This window comes from Gopherus flavomarginatus, chromosome 2, assembly GCF_025201925.1.
Source record: "Gopherus flavomarginatus isolate rGopFla2 chromosome 2, rGopFla2.mat.asm, whole genome shotgun sequence".
NCBI lineage: Eukaryota > Metazoa > Chordata > Testudines > Testudinidae > Gopherus > Gopherus flavomarginatus.
The window spans coordinates 35,243,539-35,261,989 of NC_066618.1; the positions used below are offsets into that span (position 1 = coordinate 35,243,539).

Below are 18,451 nucleotides of genomic sequence, written 5' to 3' on the forward strand. Positions count from 1 at the left end.
TTTAAGAGCAAGTTTAAAAATGCTTCCAGTTACTGGACTTAAAAAAAATCAAAATGACATATCAAAAGAGTGACGTGGAAGAGTTCTTTTCTTAAGCAGATTTGTGGCACTACAGCTTCCTCAACTGACTACCTCTGAGTAGAAAATTTGACAATGTTTCCATTTAGCATTGTTTAGGTCAGTGATACTCAAACTGTGTGGCTCTCCAGTGTGTCTACTGTGGCTCTTTGCAGCACATGATATTAAAACACTGTGAGATTTAATTATTAAGCAGTCTAAGTTATGAACCAATCAGGATGCTTTTACTATGTTATTAACCAAGTGTAGCTCATAAAATAATATTTGTTCAGCGTGACGGAATCCCCGGGGTGCATTCTGGAACTGGGATACTGCTGGGCCCCCTTAGCTCTCCAGCCTGGGTTGTATCTCACAATGCTTTGCTAGTGACATGCAGCAAATCCCGCCAGGCACTATCATCATTCAGCACAACAGCATATGCAACCCCACACCCGGCTAGATTGCATGAATGCTCCCAGAGCCACTCACGAACCACGTGGAGAAAGCACCAGTCAATTCCCCACAACTCCCCAGCCTTACACAACAGAGTTGTATCATCTTGCCCTGGTGGGAAGCCTGACCAGTGTAAGTTTATTACCCAGTCTGCCCCTCCCTCAATGTGGAGAGGACATGCACTAGCCTTTGTAACTGAGCTAAGATTTCCTAAGCACTTCAAGCAGAACCCACTGTTTTAGGTAAAATATAAAACAGGTTTATTAACTACAAAAAGATGGATTTTAAGTGATTATAGGAGATAGGCATAAAAGGTCAGAGATAGTTACCAAACAAAAGATAAGGTTTAAGATTTAGATTGCGCACTTATTACACTAGGCAGTATTTAGATCAAGCAATTTTCTCATGCCACTGGATGTTACAGTTTGTAATACACAGGTTTCTCTCTTAAACCTGGGACCAGTCTCCTCAGTTGAAGTTTTTGTCTTCTCAGCATCCTTGGTGCTTCCCGCATAGGTGGGGGAGGAGAAAGGCCAAAGCATGATGCCACCATCATGTGCCTAGAAGACACTTGCCCAGACATGTCTTGGTGGGCTTTGGTGAGTCACAGGGTTGAGAAATCCTCCTGGTGGTCTTGTGCAACTGAGTCATAGAGCTGAGCAGTCCCCATTGTGTGCTGCTTGCACAACTCTATTTGAATTGTGAATTCCTTGGTTAAAATTCCCCTGCAGATTAATGGTCGATTAATACCCTCCTGGGAACAGTTAGCAGTAGAGACTCTCAAACATACAACGTATTTCAGTAGCAACCATACAGCAAAGTCTCAATTTCATGCACACTAATGATAGACATATTTGGAAAGAACAAATGGGTTTCAGCAGATCATGACCTTTCATATATATTATATGGCGTGCTTTGTATGAAATATCACAACCATATATGAATGATGAATATGGGGTTTGCAGGGTGCTATTTTGAGCTACATTGTGTCACAGTCATTTTGCTCTGAGAAAAAAAAAATTACCCTGTCATACTGTTAAAACATAAATACATAGTATTATAGTAAATAAAACAAACTCACACTACTGTGACTTTTTTAGGTAATGTTGATCACTAATTTGGCTCCTGAACCACTGAGGTCTGAAGATTACTAGTTTAGATCAACACATGCTATGAATAAGGCTAAGATTTAGTCATGGGTATTCAAGAATTCATGGCCTGTGACCTGTCCAAGACTTACTATATAAATACCCCTGACTAAAACTTAGCAGCTCCTGGGGCCCCAGGACACCGCTGCTGTGGGGGGCCCCAGGACACCACTGCTGTGGGGACGTGCAGGCCAACAGCTAGCCTCTGCACTGGCCACGGGGGCTGACTGCCCTTAGCCACCCCTGCTCTGAGGCACCAGGGACCGCTGCTCAGGCGCTCCCCAGGGCCAGCCACCCCGGGACTGCTGCTTGGGTGGTTCCCAGGGCCAGCTGTCCAAACAGCGGCTGGCGCAGCTGGCCCCAGGACAGTCCCCAGGACCACTTCTCGGGCGCTCCGAAGTGCTGCCCCTGGGACCGCTGATCAGGCACACCACACGGCCAGCCACCCCGGCACCACATGAGCTGTAGCCAGTGCGGCTGGCCCTGGGGCTATTCCAGCAATGCCCAGTGCTGCTGGCCACAGGGCCCCCAAGCAGCTGGTCCCAGGGCCAACTGCTCTGGCGGCCCTGGGATCAACCACACCAGCAGCTGCGAAAGTCACGGATTCCGTGACCTCCATGACAGAATCGCAGCCTTAGCTATGAATAAGCTTGCTGTATATTGCTTCAGAGACCATTTGGATCACAATTCTTAATGAACATTGCAGGGAAGATTTTGACTAACGTCCTGTAGGCCTGTATCATCTCAATACTCAGGGGGTGACCCCAGCATGGGGGAATGCTTCATAATCAAGTCTACAGCTTGTACCCTGCTGTCTACTCCGTAATTACACACCCAGAAACAAACACAGAGCATCAAGAGAAGAGCATCAGAAATGCCCATGGATTCTACCCCTATAGCACAGAAACTGGGTATGCAATTTTGCTTCTGTATTTGGGGGCCCAGAGCAACTGACGAGGACAAAGGACTATTTAAATGGTTTCCCACAGAAGCTGAAGCATGCAAAGTGGCTATAGCCAGAAGATGGGAAAGGTTGGAAGAAACCCTAACCACTGCCAGGCAGCATAGGGAGTAGGTCTGGGTGGTGAATAGAGCGGAATATTTCAGCTGCAGTGGATGGCCTCTCCTTGGTGTAATCTGGAGCCCAGGAATCAGAGAGTGACCAGGGTCTGCCGTCTACCTGGAGCTGGTGACCAGAAAGCTCCTGAGACAAGGGGAGACCACAAAGCTGTGGCACTGTCTGAACCTGGTGAAGGCTAAGGGACTAACTTGTGTTGTTTAAAACTTTGCTTTGGATTCTCTTGCTGATGTTCAGAAGGGGAGAATTTCTGAAGTGTTGTGCCACATCAAAGCACAATATCACTTAGCGAAAGAGGGAAAAGTAAGGTACGGGGCACCTGAGGAGTGTCTGTGGATGAAGACTTGTTTACAGAACCCCTTTTACACAGTAATATCTCCATCTAGGATCAATTTTAGTGTGGATTTCAGCTTCAGAAAAGCACACAATTTTTCCTGCGTGTCACTAACAGCCCAGATCACCTTATTTCTACCTTGTAATTGAATTCTCTCTCAAACTGATTATATGCCCACAAGCATAGGGTGTGAGTGAGTGGAGAATTGTGTTTTGGTATTATTTTACAACAAGTGGAAATGACTACAGAAGGCGCAAGACAGTGTAGAATTAAACTCAGAATCATTAGGGTCCTTGCCCTCGCCCCAAAACTCAAAATAGTGAAGGATTGATAGCAGTCAGTAAATAACCTGCGATACTGAATTTCTTCACACATTTTTCCTCAGTGTTTTTAGGTACTTCATAGTTTAGTGTTGACTAAAACTTGTTGTGTTACTTGTTTTCCCTCTAAGTTCCCATCTCTTACTGAGCACCCTCAGGATCTTCTGGTGTAGAGACCATGCTGTATGCCTGCCACAAAGATCTGAAGAGTTATCACAGTTCTGATTTGTTGACAAATATTAGCGGATTACCCAAATAGTAGGGAAAGAGAGGAGAGGGATTGGGGAGGGAGAGAGAGAGAGAGAGAGAATGAGGAGAGGAATCTGGGGACCAGCAAGAGATAAAGAGGATGGTGAAAAACTAAAAAGAGAACAGAGAGACACAGATTGTAAACCAGGGGTGCCCAACGCAGTGCCCGCGGGCACCATGGCACCTGCAGGGGCATCTAAATGTGCCCACGTCCTGGCTGGCGTTGGAACAGCCGCCGAAATGCCACCGAATTTCTGTGGCATTTCAGCGGCGACGCCTCTCGATGACGCCGCTTGCCTTTGACAAGCAACGTCATCGAGAGGAGTCACTGCCGCAATGCCGCAGAAATTCAGCAGCATTTCGGCGGATGCTTCACCACCGCCACGGTCCTTCGTCTGGCGCCTGCCAGACGAAAAGGTTGGGGATCACTGGACTATCCTCACCACCAGGAAAATGAGGTACTGAATGGCTATGGGGGGACTCAGTCAATGGCTGCTAAGGGAGCTGTGCTGCTGTGGGGAAACATGGAGTCATTACAAAGGGACATCTCATCCAAAGGAATATCTGCATAATTGTGCTTGGGTTGCAGGCTATGCACCCTCTGGAGAGCTGCAAACTGCTCTGGGGAGTGTGTAGAAGAAATTTTGAGGAGGATCACATGGCTTTTCCTACAGAATTTTTCCCTTCATGCCTCCCCCATCCTCCTAGATAGAGAGGAATGGAATGATTGTTCTGGAAAGAGCCAAAGGTTATGTGGTGGTGGAAGGGAGGCTATTAGAGACACGCCGGAAGGGCTCTGCCCAAGCTTATATAAAGACACGATCCACACCACTGAAAGTGGGATTAAAAATGCCTTTAGCTTTGGTGCTGAGTCCATCCTTACAACTGACCTATCCTAAACCCACTGACTCTTCTGCCTTGCTGTACTAGTGCTAGCTTCTCAGGATTACTGGCCTCCCTTCTGGCAGAAAACTACAAAACCAAACTACAGCTGCTTCAGTTATGGGTGTGTTCCACTTCCATATCCATTTGTAGTGCACACCTTTACTTGTTTACAATGACGGCTTATCTCCACAATCATTTCCCCCCCCCCCCCGAGCCCTGGCCTCCCAGATACCAAACTTGGTCAAAAAACACAGCTGAAGGGGAGAAAAACCCTCTGTTCTGATAGACTACATAGCTTTCAGAAACGGACCTAACTCTTACCTCAAGTGAAAAACCTGTGTTTGTTTTACCTTGCAGTCAAACTGACAGTAACTACATCAGCATTCAGAAAGAGTCTTCTAGCCAATGCTGCTGATGCACCCTTATTGTTTCTGTGTTGTGAAAGAATTCTAACAACAGCGAAGGCGGGAATGTGGAGAGAAGCTAATAATTTAAAAAACATCTGTTCTGCTTTCCAGGTACACAGAAGCACAGTAGGAAAGTAAAATACTTTTCCAAATGGACAATCTACCCTAAATTCTCAATTACTCAGAGACAATCTTCACTTCTTGATATATTTGCTTTCCACAACAAACTCTGTGTAACTTTTCATGCATGATGTACCCAAATACTCGGATGCTAATATCTAAACTGTATTCTTAAATTTATTCACCTAAATTTGGGTTATTGCTGATTTTGTTTTTAAAGTCATAAAATGCATATAGTGCTTACTTTGTATTTTTGGATAATCTAAGCACTATACCCAGATATACAAACACTCTTTTCTCAATCTATGTATTATATAATTTTTTAACATTCACATTAATAAAATTTTTAAATCTGCTCTGGCACTGCCTAGCTGCTAAGGAAACAACACTCTCATCCTTCTGTAATTAGAAAATTTTATGAACACTGTTCTAACACTCACCACTCTTGTTCGTATCTTGATCTCCAGCAAGTCTACTTCACTCCATACCCCCTTTATTCCAAAGAGCATCTCTCAGGCTTCCATATGCCACATGCCCTGCCTCTCTTCCTTGAAATCTCCTTTCATTACCCACCCTTTTCCATAGTCCTTCACACTATGATCCTTCAGTTAATTCTCTTTAAGTATTCACATTTTTTTACAGGAAAAATAGGTGCTAATAGGATCTGTACCACCCAAGAAAGTGCACAAGCTTCTTATGTTTGCCCTCCCTCCATCCCACTAGTCTTTTTATCTTGCCCAGAGTCCTCTTGTCATGATCTGGAAGCTATTAGTCATGGTCAGTTTCTACTGGAAGCTATGCAAGGGAGGATTGTATTTTTACTCACCGTGAGAAGCAGCCTGCAAACCCATGTGCTATATTCAGCTGTTAACTAATAATCACTTTGAGTCAGAAAGTACTAGAGGTCAAAAACACTACTTTAAATAGATGGGGTTGCATTCAACCTTGCTCTATGCACAGCATAAAACAGGTGCAGGGTAACAACTGAAAGTCTGCTCACACCAGAACCCTGCAGTGTCTGCAACCTCTTCTCCACCAGAGGGACTTGTAGGGGCTGTGCCGGCTGGAGATGACCAGGAAAATCAGATACAGTATGTGCACCTCTGGGGATATGATAAGCCTCTAGCTCCTGGCAATGCATCTTACTGAAGCGTGAGACTCTCCCAGGTTCAAAAATAACTTTGTACCTTTGTCTCCTCTAATATAACTAAAAAAAAAAAATGTAAAAGTTGTACAAGAATTTTGTATTTGTGATAGCTGCTTGCTTATTAGCGCTGGAGGCCATTATTCACAGGTCAGATACAGGACAAGAACCCAGAGGAGCTTCATGCAGGTCTGCTAATGTTCCCTCCAGGGCCTGGTGGGTGCACAACTCTAGGGGCGGAGAGTAGCTCAGTCCATATGTAGTCAGCCATCAACCCTGTTTTTGAGGGTAGCAAAAAGGGTACTAATTTTGGCAAAGGCTTTTTGCAATGTAGGGCCCTGGGAACTGAACTGAGTCCACCAAAATAACTTCACTGAACTGCCATGAGGTTGGTAAACTTTCAGTTGCTACTGATGTGGGCTGGGTTTTTACAAGCAATCCAGAGGTGGAAGGCTCTGTGCTCCATTACCAGTCTTCTGTCCCCTGCCATCAGATGGATTCATTAGTTATCTAATTTTAGAATTCTGGACTGAGGAGACTCCTTGTTTCCTGGAGTCTATGAATAAAGGTACTTGTTGAGGGATGGGGCAAAGCGCTAGAAGTCACATCTTCCATTCCCTAAGTTACCTTGATAATGCTCCTCAGTGGAAGTCAGGCAAAGCCTGCACCGGGCCTTCTGCTCTAGCTGCTTTCTCACCACCATGGACTAGCAATGCGGCTAAAGTCAGATTTACCCCACCTTCTGTAGCCTCTCCCTGCCAGGAACAAGATGATAAAGTGTCCACTGACGTGCTAGTTTATCACTGCAATTATCTGAAGACAACAGAGAACTTTCTGTTGTCGGGGACATGAGGGACAGTGGCAACAGATGCATGGCATGTATTAATACTTATTCATATTTTCCATGCAGCATCCATCACTTTAATAGTAACAGTCATGAGAATGTAACCACATTCATAGTGTGAGTGAAAAACCACTTCAGAGAAGAAGCCTCTGTAAGAAGCATCCCTGCCTGTTGAGTGGTGGGGGCGCTAACATTTCTGAACAGTAACTGGAAAAACATTTCAGCTGCAAATATTTTGACTGCCCTCTCCCTTCCCAGGGCCATCACTCCTCTGTCTATAAATCCCTTCTCCCCACTACTGTTGATGTGCTCTGAAAAGTTTGCTCAGTGGCCTTCAAATCCCTTTTCGGTCTCTTCTCCATACCAAATGGCTGTTCCTTCAACCTCGCTCTTCAATGGCTAGTGAGTGCTCACTCCCGTGAAGCAGCCATCTCTGGGGGACTTCCAGGTTTGCCCATGGTCTCCCTTGATCAAATGATCAATAAGTTACCCTTTGAGGACCTACATATCATATTCCATTGCCCTGCACCTGGTGCAGTCATTTACACCAGTGCAAAGTGAGTTTGAATCATTACCATTCTGATTTCATAGAGCTTCAGAGCCCATTTTACTGGAATGCAAATGACCACACAAGATTCAGGGCAACAGAGAATCTGGCTGTTGTCTGAAGGATATCCTCCTCCACATGTCAAAGAATCCCACCCACCACTGCATGGAATAAGACATGCTCCAGGTTCTGAAATGGCAGAGTGTAGGCTGAGGTTTCCAAGATCGTCTGGGTAATCCCAATATACACTACCTTGGGACTTCCTTAGTGCTGCAGTTCTAGCCTTAGGGCTGCAAGGAATAGAACTGAGATCTCTCAGCTCCAAGCAGTCAGCACAACAATGTCCAGAAGCATTTCCTTCCCTTGCTGCTGCAATACATAGCCTCTAGATTACCTTCATGTAGATTGAGACAGCAGCAGAAACATCTGTAGGGTCCCCCAAAATGTCTAAGGAAACCAGCCATCTGGCATCCCCTGAAAAACTGAGACACTAGTAGCATTTCTTAAAACTTCATGGCATTGAGACCCCCTTCTGACAATAAAAACTACCACATGACACTGGGAAAAGGGACCAAAGCACCGCCCCAGGTGGAGGGGCCAAAGTCAAAGCCTGAGCCCCACCACCCTGGGGCTGAAGCTCAAGGGCTTCACCCCTGGGCAGGGGGGTTGTAACCTCAGCCCCGCCCCCCAGGGCTGAAGCCCCCCTTGGGCTTTGGCTTCAGCCCTGGGGGGCAGGGCTCGGGCTTTGGCTTCAGCCCTAGGCCCAACAAATCAAATGCCAAACCTGGTGACTCCATTAAAATGGGGTCCTTACCCACAGTTTGAGAAGCGCTGGCTGAGATGATAGGCAGCCTTACCTTCAGGGATCCTGTAGATAGCAAAGCGATCCTGGAGTGTTAGGGAAAAGATGGGGAGAGAGCAGGAAAATCTTGAGAGGGTGTTGGGGACATAGAGTACAATTAGATTTGGATTGCCAAATGTTGTTCAAACATCAGGGCCCATGTACTCTAATATTACACTCTACTCCCCTCCCTACAAACCACCTATATTCTTCATATTCTTCTTTCAAAAACTCTTTTTACCTTTTCTTTCAACATATGTTGACCTATTTAAAAATAGCACTACCTGATTTGGCATTGTACTGAAGAATTTGCTTTGTTGCCTGCTGATGTGGGGCGAAAATGAAATAAATTGACTGAGATGTGCCTCCCAATACTACTACTCTTTCTCTGCAATGGTATGAAAGCTTTAACATTGGCCCATGTGTCCTTTTAAACTTTCTGATACTACTACTATTCACTTATCCGAGCCTCTCAAAGCACTTTACAAACATCAGATGTTCTAATAATTAAGGAGCAATTCCCTATACAATGAAATCACTCCCAAAGGAGCAAGGGATGCCTATGTATTCTAGGCCAACTGTTCATCTCATCCAGCCTGTTGATTCATTGCTTCCCTAGACAGTAATGTTGGTGTGTCTGCACGCAAGGGAAATGGTTCATTATTGCGGTAAAAGAGGTGAAACTGGGATAGTTTAGTTTCTTCAAGCTTCCAGAAGATGGAAAAGTGGAAGATTCTCAGATATCCTTCCTTCTCCCCATCTCCCCACCAGCTAACTCCATTCTGAGACTGTGCTTAAACACGAGGGCTCGCATAACCCCTTTTTCATTTACAATGTTTGCTCCCAATTTGTGAATTAAAAGGCAACAAGTGATTTTATTTCCAGTTGCAACTTTAAAGTGGGAATTTTCAGCGTAGTTTGATAGCAACTATTATACAGTTAAACTTTTTTCCTCACATTGGTAGATGAATCTCCTCCCAAATTAGTGGAATTTTAGATAGCAGTTAATTATTGCTCTCATCACTTTCCCTGCAGGAAACTGCCTCAATTGCACAAATAACACGGTTTCTCTCCATCGAGAATCAATCTGGCATACAAAGTGTCTAGCCTGAAATGCAGACTTCTCTTTTGAATGGGATGAGGAATCACACTTTTTTTTTTAATAGAAGACTGGAGCAGTAATTGTACTTATTTTTTTTCCTCTTGCTAATAATAGGCCACTTTAACTGATTACTCTCATTATAGTTAGTATGGCAACATCCATTTTTTCATGTCCTCTGTGTATATATATATATATATAATCTTCCTACTGTATTTTTCACTCCATGCATCCATTGAAGTGGGTTTTAGCCCATGAAAGCTTATGCTCAGATAAATTTGTTAGTCTCTAAGGTGTAGGAGCGGAGCCAGGGTTTCTGGCGTCCTAGGCAGAATTCGGGGGGGGGCATTTTGCACGCACCCCATGGGGCACGCGGAAGCTTCCAGTTCTGCTCCCGTCGCACCGCTGAAGAAGGATCCTCCGCCGAAATCCCGCAGGCGACAGCGGCAGTCATTCCCGAAATGTTGCCGGTAGCTCAATTGCCTGCCGCTGTTTTCCACAGCACATCAGCAGAGGGTCCTTCTTCGGCGGCGTGACGGGAATGGAACCCAAAGCTCCCGGGCGCCCCATGGGGAGCGTGCAAAGTGCCACCCCCTACATCCTGGTGCCCTAGGCGATTGCCTAGGGTCGCCTAATGGAAGCACCGGCCCTGCTAAGGTGCCACAAGTACTCCTCATTCTTTTTGCTGATTCAGACTAACATCTACCACTCTGAAACCTGTACTTAGAAGGGCTTTTAGCCCTGGGATGGCCAAACTATGGGCCATTGGGTGGGACTGAGTTACAACCTAATAGGAGTTTGATGGCTGCAGGTAACCTGCATTAAATGGAGTGGATTTCAGCCACCCCGTAGTGGAGTGGCTGCCCCACTTCGGCCCTGAAGGGGTTAATGCAGTAAAAGGGATAAAGAACAGCTGGGGAAGCTAGTGAGTAGCTGACCACAGCTGTGGCCAGCTCAGTCAGAGCCTAGCTGGCCCTTATAAAAGGGCTATGGGCCAGAAGCAACAAACACACACACTCGCTAGCTTCTTGAGAAAGAAGGACCTGGCACCTGAGGTGGAGGAAGGGCAGAGGGAGCTGGGGAGCTCCAGCCAGGAAAAACCCCAGGCTGCAGGCCTTGCTAAAAAGGGCACTGGGGCTGCAGTGGGGCAGACCAGAGATAGGACCTGCTGCCTTTGCCTAACCCTCCTGCCAATGATGAGTGGTTTACAGACTACAGTCTGGCCCAGTAAGCATGATTGGCAGTAGTCACTGAGGCAAGGTGAGGGTAAAGGACTGGAGGTTCCCCTGGGTGGGGAGACCCAGATTGTGGGTTACTGCTGAGGGCAGAACCCTAGCATAAAAGGGCATGGTGGTCCAGGAGGGACACTCTGGCCAGCGGCAGGCAAGACACTGGCCTGCGGAGGGTGCTCGGGGCTGAAAGAGCTAATACCCAGGAGGACCAGCAGGAGGCACATGCGAGTGAATTGTCACTCTGCCACACACCCACATCTATTGTATACCTGTAGTATTACCTTGCCTTAAGATGCACTGAATGTTAGGACAGGCAGCCTCCACAAATTATACTTCTGAATAAAGGAGTGTGGCCAGAGGCCACAATGCAGAATCCTTCCATGCCTCATTTACCCACAAAGATTTGGTCCTGGCACCATATGACTGCACATGACAATATACTAGGGAGAGTCACTAGTGTCTTATCTAGCCACCAGGCTGAACATCCAGGTTGTGTGGAAAAGTTTGTTACTTTTTCTGTGTCTGCGCAAACACCACCAAGTTTTGAATTAGTTAAGCAATATCCTGCTCCTCACAGTGTGTGTATTGTTTGCCACTGGAGGAAGAATCAGAGTGACTCTGAACTGCTCTGCTCATAAGAAGAGCAGGTCCTTCGCCTGCTTCTAAGGCGGCACTGACCTGCCATCTTTTGCCCCCTTGAATAGGTTTTATCACAGAAAAAATGAAGAGCTAAAGAAACGCAGTATTAAAGAAAACAAAGTTTAGACAAAAGCTCTACATTCTCCACTCTGTCAGCTGAGGTTACCCTTACAAACTTTAAAATGAACACCCCAAACCTAAGCGTTTGGAAAATGTTGGTAAAACTAAAGCAACTAATTCCCAGAGAGATGTTCTGGCTAAATCATATTCTTAGAGCAGAATGTAGTCTTTTCCTGTTTTTAATGTTCCATTGGGACACAGAAGAATGCATGTAGCTGACACATCACGGAGACAGTTTGTAGACGCTGCTCAAGGCCTGACACATAGTTAAATTGCAGGTAGTGCAGTAAAGTGTTAAAAATGAAATGCAAACAAAATTTGTTTACATAATGAACAGAGGTAGCCTTGACTTCAAAAGGCATCAGCACTTGCTTGAGGATGTTGTGCACTAAGTGATCAGGATTCCCATCAACAATTTGCAGCAAACACAAATTACTCAATTCAGTCTTTAAGGTTCCTGTTAGTTGTTTGATTCCAGCCACCAGAACAGCTTGATACTATTGCAGCATTCACAGGGAGTGTTTAAAGAAAAGAACAAACAATACCCCCACTACATATTTTTCAGCCATACAAACTTAGTCAAGATAAAAATCTTCTCAAAATCTAAAACAAACTGGGTTGTTCAACTATGCATCTTACTTTGTTGATTGACTGAAACCTCCCACAGACAGTCACAGCCCATACTGCAGAGTTAATTATCTCTGCAGATTTGACCTATCTAGATATTGCAGATGGAAAAATACATCTTGATGTGACACTTGCACAAAATGTGTGTTCTAATGTATTGAACACCCCCATTGGGGGAAAGTGTTTTTAATTAAACGTGTAGGGGAAAAAGAGTGAATGTTCCTAGCAAAATCAGAGAATTTTTAAAGAGCAGTGTTTCTACCGGGCTTTCAGATTATAACAATATTTCTCCAGGCTGAGGGTTATATTTTATCCTTGATCTTTGTGCAGATCTCTGTGTAACGTCTCCATAGTGGAGTCTCATATTACCAAGCTTTCATTACACTGAAAACAAACATCTGTGCATAAATGGCATGAACCAGGAATATCTCCCCTGAATTCAGCGGAATTGAACCTGCACAAAACTGAGGTGAGGGTGGAATAACCCTTGGTTACATTGACCAGTATATGATGTAGTAATATTCTACAAGAATACCCTGCAGCATTATCATTAATTCAAAAACTAAACAATTGACAAATCACTTTAAAAGCATATGTTGTGATGTGTTGTTCTTAGTTTTTCTTCTCAGCTAACAAAATTCAGTCCTTCACGCCAGGTCTTCCAGCCACTGGTGTGAATTTAAGAGAGTTCTACTAAATACTAAATTCTAAAATACACCTTAAGGGATATTAAGAGCCATTTCAATTAAAAGAAATAAAACAAAAAGCAGAAATGTGAAGTCATGAGCTTGCTGCTAAAAACAAAGGAAGTACCTTTCCTTCATAACAGAAAGGTATTGTTAATCAGGGTACATGACAATTACAGTGGCTTAATAGAAATTGCTATGTGCTGCCTTACATTTTACATAGCTGTAATGCAATGATATTCATATATAAAATTCTACAAAGCACGTTCAGCCCTGGGATAACAGGGTTCAATTCCCATTGATTTCAATTAATTGTGCCCACTTATGCCAGGGTCGAATCCAATCCCCACAGTAAACAAAATAGCACTTGCACCTATTTAGGCATGCCAGGTTTGGCTTTTTGTGCCTAGAAGTCCTATTCATGGATCAGGAGCCCATTGTGCTAGGTGCTGTACAAACCAGAACAAAAATATGGTCCCTGTCCCAAAGATCTAAGTACAATTTTTGCTGTACCAGGACACAACTTTGCACAGCCAATAAATAAGAAAATGTAAAATACTTAATCAAAAAAGACTCTTAATTTAGCACTTCGTTAAGATGATGGCATATATTTTACAGCTATAACATTGGAGACAAAAAATTAGATTGAAACAAATAGTGACTGTAAGCATCAATATCATTCTACTAAAACAGAACATTATTGTAAATATGCTATAATACTGAAACAATATGAGGCGTGAAACGTCATTAACTCTGACATTAATGGACTTATACGTGAAACTGGTATTTGTTAAAAATGAACGTCTTAACCAAAAACAAGGATTTGGGGGAAATGCAGAAGGAACCAAACCCAAGAGATAAATACCTGATCTACTAAAAATGAAGTCATTTGAGATTACACATCCAAGTTCGAATTTGGGTTCAGAATTAAACAAACCATGAAAATGAGCTTTCACAGTTCAGCCTTCTTTCTAAAAATAGTGTCCAGAGTTAAATGCCTGACTACATTTAATGCTAGTATTTCCTCAGTAGGAACTGCAGAATCTAGCCCACAGAGAGAGAACTCTCCTTGAAGCATGCTTAACAAACATTAATGGAAATTAACTTGCAGAGAAGAACAGCACCTTTAACTACAAAAACAGAGTTCCTATAATACCAAATATGGTAAATCAAACAAAAACTGATATTACGCTAATAAATTATTTTTATCCAGGGTCAAATCTGCTTGCCTTGCTCTATTACATGGTCTTAAATATAACTACTTTGCATGAGTAAGGTGAGGAGAACTTGGCCCTAACTGTTTTTCCAGAGAAGTAAAAGAATCATTATTGTAGTTCTGTGAATTCTCTTAACCCATATTCATTACCATTTACTTAGATTGCCTCATGTTTTGCAAGCACAGATAAAGACCTACGCCCTGCCCTGAAGACAGAGATACCAAACTTTTTAGATATCCTAAACAGAATATAATCTTGAATTAATAAAGGCCCATACTGGATACTGAATGCCACAAATAATTAACTTATTCCAGAAAAAAGAACAGTTTATTCTTAAATCCAGCTAATACTAACAATGATTTTTAAATGAGTCTTTTCCTCAGCTTGTATTTAAAATAAGACTGTTTTTCTTCTTTGGTGCACCATACTCAATTCTGTCCAGTTGATGTGTTCTGTGCAAAGTGTTCATCCTAACCACTATGCATTTCTTTTATAACACCAGGTATACCATATTATGTCTCTCTTAGTTTTAATCACCTAATATGCAATCTTAGGATCATAGTCATCTGTCTGATTTCCATTTATAACAGGAGGAAAATTTATAAAAAGTTCCCCACAATGACGAATTTCCACAGGAAACCACAGAATCATTTGCAGTAATGATCCCACCCCAACCCTTATTCACCAAAGAAGCCTTTATTCACACAGTAGCCCCCTTGATTTTATTGAGATCACTTGTCATAGTAAGGCCTGCATTGGTAGGTAACGGGTACAGGGCTGGGCCCACTTGTTGTTTAACGTTTATATTGCAACAATGCCCGGAAACCGCAATGGGGCCAGGCCCTCACTGTGCTGGGCCAATACATGAAGCCTTATGCTGACAGCACCTTTTGATCAGGGACCTCAAAAGCCCTGTGTAAAAGGGGAGGGAGAGTAAGAGCCTTATTCTCCGCCATCCCACAGGGGTCATTCCCACGGCAGAGAATGATCGCAGGGGCATGGGGCTCTCCTCGTTCCTCCCTGGCTAAACACTTGGCCAGCTAGTGCCACGTCTTGGTTTGTTTCTCCTCCAACCCCCAGCCCGGGCATGACTCTCCTCCGCTGGCGCCCGCCTGTCGAAACGGAGCTGCTGCAACTGATGCTCTTGCTGCAACTTCCGCGGCAGGAAGCTTGGCAGAGATGGCGAAAGAGCCCGCGGAGAGGAGCGCGCACGAGACCTTTCCCACCGAGCGGCGGGCAGGTGGCGGGGCGCGGGCTGTCCCTGGCGGCGCGCTCCCTCCCCAGCCGCTGGGCTACCTGCCGGGGGCAGAGCCCAGACCCCTTCTCCTGCGCCGGGTGGCTCTGCGCCCCTCTCCCCAGGGAGCCTCAGGTCAAAGTCACCCTTCCCGCCAGCAAGGGGGCGGCCCGCTCCGCTCCGCTCCTACCTTGCTGGAGCTTCCCCGGCTGGCCGGTCCGCCCGGGCTGGAGCAGGCGCGTCTGGCAGCGGGTGCGAGGAGCACCGAGCGGGCTCGGATCAGGCAGCCAGAGCCGGGGCAGTGCGCGCAACCAGCCCCCAGCTGCGTTCATTCACCTCTCGCCGGCCCCCACCCCAGGCACGCTGCTTTCCTCGCTGTGAGGAAGTGCGGCTGGCCTATCAGCTGCGCTCAGTGGGTGACTCGTGTCACGTTCAGCACCCCCACACCCAGGTACCCTGGGGAGAGGGACCCACCCCAGGCACAGCCAGGCCCCGCACCTGGGGCACGGACCCCTTCCCAGACATTTCACACAAGCCCCCCAGATGCTGGGAGAAGAGGCTTCTGCCACTGCCCTGCACCCTCCTCTTGAGGAAAGCCAGATTCCCCCATTCCTAGGCTCCCTGCAAAGATTCCCCCAAAATCTGCTCTACCCATTCCTGGATTCCCCAGATCCTGTGGAGGGGAAATACCTAGGCACTGCAAGGAACTCCCAGGCCCTGGGTGAAGGGGACTGCCAGTGATTAATTTGTAATGAAAGAGGTGCTGGGGCTGAAGTAGTTAGGTGCTAGGGCTCAAGCAATTTTTTTTACTTTCATAACTGATGTGGCAAGACAGAGGAGCAGGGGCTATGAATTGCCAAGCCTAGAGGTGCCGGGGCTCAACCCTGGCAAGCCCTAGCACAAATTAAGCCCTGGGGACTGCCCTACTCACTGCCCCAGATCCTCCTTCCACTCCTTACCAAGCCACCCCACCCAATTCTGGGTGAAGAGAGGACCCCTACCCCACACCCCAAATACTGGAAACAGAGACCTTTCAGGAGTCTCTCTGCAAGCATTGCAGAACCTGGGGGAGAGGGACTCCTTACACAGCCTGTAATCTGCACCTACAACCCCCGAGAGAGGCCAATCCGTCCTCACCATCCCACTGCCCCAGTGGTAGGGACCTGTCTGCTGCCTGTGCCCCTTGGGGTGGGAGGTAGGGGCACTTTCATTCTTGCAGAGGCTTGTTGCACCCTTGCTGCCCCATCTCTGCTTGCTGTATGTGAGGCACCCATGCAGAGATGTTCCCCTTGTTGGCTCTTTGCTTACTGAGATTTCCTGCTGGTCACACACATCTGCCACTGACCGCAACTGTAAAGTACCCAAGAGAGTGAGAGCTCGAGAGCCTCCCACTCCGGCATGCTGGGGCTGGGCACCCTCGCTCTCTCAAGTGAATGTGACGGGATGGAAATGCCAGCAAAGAAAGCATCAGCTGCAAGCTCTTTCTAGGCTGGAGGTGGATAGGGACCAGGCTGGGAGGGGAGTTGCACTCCCATACACAACACTGTCACACTAACCACCATGTGGGGGAAAGCCTTCACTGTTCCTCCAGGGCACTGCACTCGTTTCTTCCCCATTCACTCTAACCTAAGCTGATTACTTTACTCTGTGACCCATCTTTCTTCCCCTCCTTTGCCTCTACTGTTTGATTCTCTACCGTTTGATCCTCTCTGGTTTCATATATAGCCCCCTAGAATGCCTCCTCCCCTGTACTGTAGCTTTTTCTGTTTCACTTCCTCAATCCTGCAACATTTATACCTAATTTTAATCAAAAAACCAAGTCCCATTGAAGTCAATGGGCCTGGTTACATGAGTCAAATTACTCACACACCTAAGGTTTGCAGGATCAGGGCCTAAAACCATAAACTGAGGGTACAAAGTGCTGTCATACACACATAATAAACTGGGGGAATAGAGAAAATTCTCTTTCTTTCTTTTCTTTTTGTTATAATAATCCGAAGTGTTGCATGTAACTATAGTAGATCTACAATTTTCAGAGAGAAATGTGATATTTTTCCCCCCAAGTTGGAGGTGCCCATTTAAAAAGCATCTTCTTTGGAAAGAAACATCTAATTACAGCCATGTCAATCATTTTTGGTGGATTTGGTGCATTGCAAATTGCTATCCTAAAAAGTACCTTAATTTGTTCACTGAATGGAAACAATTTTGCAGTGTGTTTAAACTTCATAAAAAGAAGTGTTTGAGAAAACAAAATGCCAACTCATCTTTAGGTTTATCATCTGTCAGAAAAGGGAATATAAATTAGAAAATTCAGCATGGCTGTTTCTGACTTGATGTTTTGATCTTTTTAGTTTTAATAGACAGTAAGTGTTGAAAGAGAGTACCTGTTGCATTGACAAGATATTATAACTATTAGACTGAAAGCTAACTAGAGTCCCAAAATGCTTGTGGTTTACAGTTTTATTGCAATTTCAATAATAGCTGAAGTGCTAAAACATTTAATTATAATGAATGTGATGGGGTGTCCACCCCACACATGCCCTGGAGGGGTTAAAGTGCTAGCTGGGTCCCCAGGCTGCACCTGGAAGAGAAGAAAGGGAGCAGTGATTAATTAGATGAGACCAGAGGCGTAGCGAGTGCCCTCCATACCATCCGACCGGAGAGGGCCCCGCAAGGAAGGGGACCCCTAAAAGTGGCAAAAAAAATGTAAGGTATAACTAGGTAAGTGACATTTATTGATGCTATTGCACAATCCATGTCGGTTTTACTGACAAAACCGTGAAGTCATTATGATACATCATAATGCTATTGGCTACATCAGTTGTCTGTCAGTCAGTTTCAAATTTTAGTTGGACCCATTCAAAGAATGTGTATTTGCGTTCATAATGGCGGTCGGCGGATAAATGTTATTAATTTAGTTGTTTAGTTTTTTATCGTTTCCAACGCAGAAGCGTGCTTTGTGATGTCTAAGAGAATGTATGAGAGCGGAGCTAGTAAACGAAAGGCAGCAAAAGATGCCGAGAAGGAACTTGAGAAAATTCCAAAGTTGTCAACGTATTTTGCACTGCACTCCAACATACAGGTACAGGCACATGAAACGGACAGCGCTAGCAGCGACGAATCGTATCCAGAAGTATCCAGAAGTGCTTCAAGTGAGGTCGAAGGTGAAG

General features: G+C 45.2%; 1 protein-coding gene across 3 annotated transcripts in view; it reads right to left on the reverse strand.

Moving 5' to 3' along the window:
- The window catches only part of APBB1IP (amyloid beta precursor protein binding family B member 1 interacting protein), a 126,011-nt gene extending 110,342 nt beyond the window's left edge, over positions 1–15,669 (reverse strand). The window contains exon 1 of one of the 3 annotated variants that reach the window (XM_050939081.1): positions 15,472–15,669. The gene's annotated coding sequence lies outside the window, so the exon portion shown is untranslated. The remainder of the gene's footprint in view (positions 1–15,471) is intronic. The other 2 variants (XM_050939080.1, XM_050939079.1) reach the window with 2 other exon arrangements.
- Positions 15,670–18,451: the final 2,782 nt, after the last annotated feature.